Source organism: Octodon degus, unplaced genomic scaffold, assembly GCF_000260255.1.
Source record: "Octodon degus isolate 3935 unplaced genomic scaffold, OctDeg1.0 scaffold00203, whole genome shotgun sequence".
NCBI classification, from domain to species: Eukaryota; Metazoa; Chordata; class Mammalia; order Rodentia; family Octodontidae; genus Octodon; species Octodon degus.
Genome location: NW_004524779.1, coordinates 3,843,631 through 3,851,406, shown reverse-complemented (window position 1 = coordinate 3,851,406; position 7,776 = coordinate 3,843,631).

The window sequence follows — 7,776 nt, the reverse complement described above, 5'->3', positions numbered from 1 at the left end:
GACTAAAATACTAGCTTTATTCTTGCCGAATTACATGAATTAAACTTCAAAAAGAGCCTGTGCCTTGTAAAGGGTGTTTATTGTAATTGACATTTGATTCTTTAAACAATATTAAAATAACTAAATTTGTAGTATCTTTGCTCTATGTTGCTCTGTAGAGTAGATCTGGACATAGATTTATAGAAGAACAAAATTAGATAGGGATGACCAGTATTCAACATTGTGGAAATGTGGTAATGCCTGATAATTATGGTTAAAGACATGCTTTCATAAGGAGCCCCTGAACTTCAGCTGCATTTATGTTTCCAAATAACATATCCCTTTAACTTTGCTTGTCCTTCCTATAGATCTTGTACAAAGCATTCATCATGTTGTTAGCCAGTCCCTAGCAGCCGCAGATCACAATTGGGTACTTAATAAGGTGGCAACCCTACTGGGAACATTTCACATAATTATTCTTAGCAGAAAGAAGATTGTTACAGGGCTTTCTTTTTTTTTCTTTTTGAGTTTGGCAAAATTCCAGGTGATTTAGTTTGGGCTTCTAAAACCCCCTGTTATATATTGCTGGTGAATCACACCTCACATACAGACCGCATCCTGTCCTCCCTGGACCCTATGCTGCAGGCCGGGACAGAGAATTGAATTGCACATTTGGAGCCCTTGTCTGGGGCTAGCTCCTGTGCAAGTGGTTGAAGTAAACTGATTTTTGGCTGCAGGTTTCAGAGGATGTCAGCCTGAGAAAGAGCGCTCTTGTAATCAGTTCCTCAAGACTTCACTGTGCTCTTTGGTGATGTATTGTGATTATTACTCACTAATGAGAGAAACGCACATGGAAGAGTAGCCAATATCTGATCCAGAGAGCTCTGATTTTACATATTAGTTAAATGAAAGGAGTTTCCACCCTGTACTTTAATATTAGGCTTAGAGAATTGAGGAATAATGGTCATTAATTAGCCAAGACTATTAAAAGAGGTTGTACTTTAAATTCTCATCATTTAAAGCTCTATCTTGATTGTCTTGGGCCTTAGAGATTATGCCTTTCGTTCATCACCACTGAATAAAATTTCTCCCGAATTTCAAACTACTTGGGCATAATTATTTTAAAGGAATAGTAGATAAATGAACATGATAGATTACTTTGTGGTGCCACTGGATTATGAGTAGAGTTGTCCCAGCTGATGTTGCTAACTAGTATATCTCAGAACACAACGTTAGGAAAAACTTAAGTGTTTATGTGATGGTGACTATAAGAGAGGTGTTTTCTGAAAGACAATCATTGTCCTATGAGGGATGATAGTTTCAGTTTCCTATATGGTTTCTCTTAAAAGAGAGCAAAGAATATCTAAATATCTAATAAAGAATGACATATTGCTAGTTTTCTGTTTAATTTTATGATAAACAGTAAGGGCATAGTGATTGCCGAGAACTTTTGTCAGCCATGTTACTGTCAAGAGGTGGTGTAAGGGCCTTTTGTGGAGGGCCAGCTTCTGAATACACTAAATGCCACCAAGGATTTTAGCCTCTGTGCCTAAGGAAGTGAAAATGCCATTAATAAAAATAAATAAGGGAGAAGAATGATGTAGGAGAGATACAGTATTTTTCTGCTCAAGTCCAGTCAAAAATACCTAGCAGGCAACTGGAAATAAAGGTGAAGAGTTTAAGAGAGAAGTCAAAGTTTAGAACACTGGTTTGGAGATTTAAAAGATAAGAGAAGGAAAAGGGTAATGTTGTAATACCTAAAGTTTAAAAAAAATATTTATTTATTTATTTATCTATTTGGTATCAGGTCTTGCTGCACAGCTCAGACTTGTAGTGATCCACCTGTCTCAGCCTCCCCAGCACTAGGATTACAGGCATGCACCACCACGCCCTGTCCGTGGACTACATGGTGCCTCTGGGTTCTGTGGCTGGCACCGCGTATGGTACCCGCGATTGAACCCAGGTCCTTTGTGCTTGCCAGGCAGGTTCTTAGACCGCTGAGCTATCTCCCCAGCCCATAATACATAAAATTTGAGAAGAATGTACAAGGAAAGAGTATTCTGCCTTTGATGATTGGGGAGACCTAGAAGAATGAGAATCTAGCGAAGGGTCGCTGGTGGCTCAGTAGGCTGGAAAGTCAGATATGCTTGTGTTTAAACCCCAGCTCCCCAGTTACTAGGAGAAATGTGTGCCCTTGAAAAAGTTAGTAAATCTCTGACTCTGAAATGATTCACTGATGCTTTAACAATATCTCAATGTGCTCCTTTAACTTGTTGTGAAGGATTAAATAAAAGAATCTACACAATGCCTGGTTCTCCAGGTACTTATGGAACAGTGGGGGCTGTAGGCAAATAACTGGGGTAAAAACATGAACAAAGTGCTGGGATACAGAGAATTATACACTCCTAGGCAAAGGTAGGGGGGTGAATATTCTGTGGAGAAGCCAGAGATCTGAGCCACTTAGGAGCTAAAATTTGTGAAACACTAGCCTTGTATTCTGAAACCTGTATAGAAAACAACTAATTTATTCCTCACCACAGCCCCAAGGGGAATAATATCACTACTGAGATATACAGAAGAGAGTGACTTCCCCTGAGGTATATGCTAATAAGTGGCAAGGCAGGGCTTAGAACCAAGAAGGGTCTGATTAGTGAGCCTTTTCTCTGTTTCACAGATCAGTAGACAGACATGCTACTGATTAATTAATCAGTATAAAATTAATCATATTGATCAAAGTAACAGAGCCCCAATCTGAACCTAGACCAATCTCATCCTCAACTATCTCCTATAATTACATTCTTGGCTATAAAAATTTGGAGGGGGAGCAGTTCACCTGAATCTGAAATACTGGGTCTATTGACTTCAAGTGGATCTGAATGACCTGTGACTCTATAGCTACACCATGATGGAGGGACTTTGTTTGGCTTGTCCAGAGCCAGGAGCTAAGAGTCTATGAGGCAAATATGTTCTATTTTCATTAAAGCTTATGGAATAAGCCCAGCTAAGATTCTGTAAAACTCATGTGCTACAGACAGAGGATGAGAGAGGATAAATGAGAATGAGCCTTTGCGCTGTGGGGGAGACAACACCTTGAGGCCCCAGATCACCAGAAAGTAGCGGGCATGGTGTGCAGAGGCTGCCGTGAGGGGAGCACAGTGGGAGAGCTGACCCAGATCTGAAAGAAGTGGATTTGTGTGCCTGTCCTACAGAGAACTTGGTGTCACAGATTTGTCTTTAAACTGAATTTCTTTGGATTATATTAGTTACATTACTACGCAGTCATGGCTCTTGGTATATCTTCTAGACCAGCCCCTTGGGTAGCTCCTGGGAAATGGATAGAAATGTAGATCCTCTGCTTGACCTCAGACCTACTGGCTAATAAGCTCTTGGGGTGGAGCCTCACAAACTGTTTTAGAAAGACCTCCTGGTAGTACACTTAGAAAGGCTGAAGTCTGAGAACCACCATCAAAATTTAATCTGGCTTCTGAGCACACAACCATGTACCACATAACAACACTTCTGTCAACCAGGAATCACACAATATTATAACATAGTTAAAAAATTCTCATTTCTAGTGACTCAGTAGCTGTCTTAATAGCCTCATGCAATATTTTACTCCTGTGTTTATGCTGGTGTACACCAGCCTACTGGGATCTCAGTTATGTAAAAGTATAGCACATAGAATTAGGAGCAATATACAGTACTTGATGGTGATAATAAATCTGTTCCTGGCTTATGTGTTACATGTATTCTACTTCTTGTTATTTTAACAGCATATTTCTTTACTGATAAAACAAGAGAGAACCAGGAGATAAGAGTTTTCCATAAAAGTTTGTGTTGTTCTGCCAGCAGCACCTACAGTGTATTTCATGTTTATTGTGTCCTTCATTTGCATCAAAGGACCACACTGAATGATTGCCTGATACCACCTAGGTTTAATGATGTGAATACACTTTGATGCTTGCACAATAATGAAATCACATAACAATGCATGTACCCCATTGCTAAGTGATTTTTATTTATTTTGGTGATTGATTATTGCTCAGCAGCTAAGTAGATCTGGTTGTGGGCTGGACTGGTAGTTTTCAGCATTGACTGCCATCAGGGTCACCTGAAAAGGCTTCATATTTATTGGAACCTTAGTGTCATTCTCATAAATTTGTATTTAATTGGTCTGTGGTATGGGCTTACTTGGGTGATTTTAATACATTTAAGCATAGAGCATGGAGAACTATTTAAAAGGCAGATTGGACCTGATCCTCAGAGGTTCTAAGTTGGAAAGACTGAGGTGGGTCCAAGAGTTTTTATTTCCAGTAAGTCTTTAGTTGATACCAGTGCTGCCAGTCTGGGGACCGTGGAATGAGAAATGCTGGCCTAGAAGTTCGGTGTTCTACAAATGAGATAAATCAGACACACAAGCTTAAATATCACATGGGTTCTCTTGTATGAGAAATACAAATATAAATAAGGAGCAAAATGAAAGATGATAGAAAATGAGGAGCTAGATTTTTTTCTCTGAGAGGAAAAGGGTCAAGAAATGAGTGGAGAAGAGAGGAGAAAAGAGAAGCTGATGAAAAAAGAAATGAAGGTGAGTTCTGTGCATATGTCAACTCCTCACGGGAATGTAAACATTATGTACTGCAAACATGCACTAATGAAAGTTAAATATTCTCTTTCAGTGGTGGGGTGAATTGAGCTGATAATTTCAGTGAGAGAGCTTCCTTTTTTGCTGCCAGGCTGCAGATTGCCTTGGCTGTGACTCCATTTGTGTATTGTGTTGGCAAGGATGATTTGGTTTGGAAATACATGTGGCTGGGCAGTGCTCCTCAGATATCACTAGTGAATACATCACCAGGGGAATTTACTAACGGAGGTTCTGATTCAGGAGATTGGGCTGGGCCTGAGGCTCTGAAGATGCTATGAGCTGGCCCATGGACCTCAATGTGCAGCAAGGCACAGAGAGAAGAACATTTCTCAAATTTGCCTGACTGCCTAAACCATCCAAGGTGCTATTACTACAGATTTTTGGCTTCACAGGAGACCTATTCAATCAAAATCTTCAAGGGGAATAACCTGGATATCTGTCTTTCTCAAATAAGTTATTAATTTTTGACAAATATTTATTGAGCATATACTTTGTGCCAAGATGTTAACAAGGCAGATTGCACCCTTCCTGATTTCATGGGGCTTACATGTTAATCAGAGAAACTAATAGCTTTATATAAAAATTAACATGATAATGACAACTGCCTCCAAGCACACAAAGGAGATTCATGTGTTGGAGTTATGCAGTTCTGAGAATCATGGGGCAGGCTGCTCAAGAAAGGGCTTGGAGAGAGGACTCATTGTCTCTCAGTTGATCTATGAGACAACTGGAGTCAAGGGCTCTGCAGGTAGACTGCATGGTCACTTGCCTGCAGGTAGAAGCCAGGTGGGGATAAAGGCATGGAGAATTGTGTGCTGATCTCCACACCTTCTCGTATTTGGAGAACTCTTCTAAGCTCTGTTTCTATTTGCTATCAGGAATCAATTGTACTTACCTTGAAGATAGCATCACTCACCCCTTGAAGAGTAACGTGGACTATTATAGCATCTCCTCGTGGCCATTTGAAAGAAGCTGGATCCCAAATTCTAGGGAAATGACTACAGTGATTTCCTTCTAGTTATTTAACTATGTAGAAATGATCTTATACAGTCAGAAAGTAATAGCAGGATCAAAGAATTCCATTCCACTTAGAGAATGTTCCTACAACTTTGAAGTTTATGTAGCATAATAAATTCTTTTTGGAAGGTTTGTGTGATTTTCCAGAAAGTCTAAATGCATTATTAAAAGAAGGAAGAGAAATATAAAGAGACAAAAAAAAAAAACAAACCCAGAACAAAATGAAACAAAAAATTTCAAGAGAGGAATAAATAGGGTTTCTGAGTGGGAAGTGAGCTCAAGTGTTTTTAGCATTAAGTTACAAATTTGTTTTATGGCTTCTATTTGCATAGATAATAATTTCAAGAGCTTGCTTTTCTATGTATTCTACTTTCTACACTGCCTAAATGGCAGAGGAAAAATGAGAAAAAGTCTTTGGGCAGAGGCAGCTTTCACCTGGATTTTTTTTTCAAGCTGTGAGCACTCCTTAATTATGAGTTTAAAAAAAAACACATTTAAGATTGGTAACATATGTTGTTGTAGTTAGCACCTGCAGAAATGAACATGAAAGATGTGACAGCGCATTGTGGAACACCCACTGCGCTGACTGCGAACACTGTCAACAAATTGTACTTTGTTAATTTTTTCTTATTAAAAAAAAAAACCCAAGAAAAGAATTTAATAGTGCAGGTGTTCAGAGCATCGCAGCAAGATGACATAATGGTGGGGAGGTTATACACCTTTAGCATGAGAGCCAGGGCCTGGATCTGTGAATCTTTAAGCTTTGCCTGTCACATGCTTGCTTCTACTTTTCTTTAAGGAAAAACCCTGTCTGTGAGTTGAGCCCAGCAGCCGTGGTTGTCCTGTGACACAGGCCCCGCATGGCAAGCACAGAAGGAATGCACGTTCACCCACCACACTACAGGGCCAGCCAGTCAGCACCCAGCACCACCTTCTGCACGGGGTGGAGTTGGAGACTGCCTCGTGTGCCTTATGTTCTAATAATGGTGCTGTGATCCCTGTGGGGAAGGGATACTGTTCTAATTCCTCTGTGACAAAGGTTCTGTGAGTGCAGCGTCTGTCTTCAGCACCCTGGCCTCTCTCACCTTAGAGCAGAGCCAGTTTCACTCAGCTGGTAACATTCCTCACAACATCATGCCATCAGAGAGCAGGCCTTTGGGAAATGCTGGAAATAATGCCTTGGTGGTTCTGCCACCCTCTCTGGGCTTATTGGTTTGTTCCACTGTAGAATGAGGATTTTGCAGGTTTTCTATGATCACTCATCACTGACTACTTCACGTCTCAATTATATAAATCTATTCATTCAAATTGAGAGAGTAATTCTTTTTATGTAATGATATACTCTTCTCTCCAATGAATAGGCCAAGATTAAAAATAAATGCTGAGGACCGGTGAGATGGCTTAGTGGACTGTCTGTTTAGGCATGTGCAGGGACTAGGGTTCAATCCCCAGCACCACATGCAGCTCTGGCCCCACCCCCAGGTGCCCTGAGCCAGCCACTGAGATCAGGTGTTAGGTGCAGGCCTATAATCCCAGCACTGGGGAGGCTGAAAACAGGAGGAGCACTGTGAGTCCAAGCTGCATAGTGAGACCCTGTACCGAATACATGAAAAAAAAGATGCTGAGCTGGGCATGGTGACACTCTCCTATAGTCCCAGCTAATCAGGAAGCTGAGGCAGTAAAATTATCTGAACTCAGGAATTCAAGGCCAGACGAGGCTACATGGTAATAATAATAATAATAATAATAATAATAATCTGGCAGGCATGTTCATTTTTATCTTGGAAACTTTACATCATCTATTCTCCCAATATTTTCCCTAGTCTCACTCTGCTTACATTTATTCTTTGGTGGCCGACCCCTGCTAATCTTCATGCTCTGAGGTTATAAAAAGAAACTCATAAACCCAAAATATTCTAGTGACACAGTGAAAAGATTTAGGTTAAGTTGAAGTTCATCCAAGTCCCTGTTTTCCCCCACCCCAGGCGGAAGCTCTTGATTAAGCCAGAGTGCTGGCTGGGCAGTGTGGGAACCAGTTGCACTTCTCACAGCTGAGAGAAGACCCTGGAAATGACACGTTTTACACCCCTTAGATGAGGCTCATGAGCTGGAAAGCACTTCACTCCCGTCCCTCT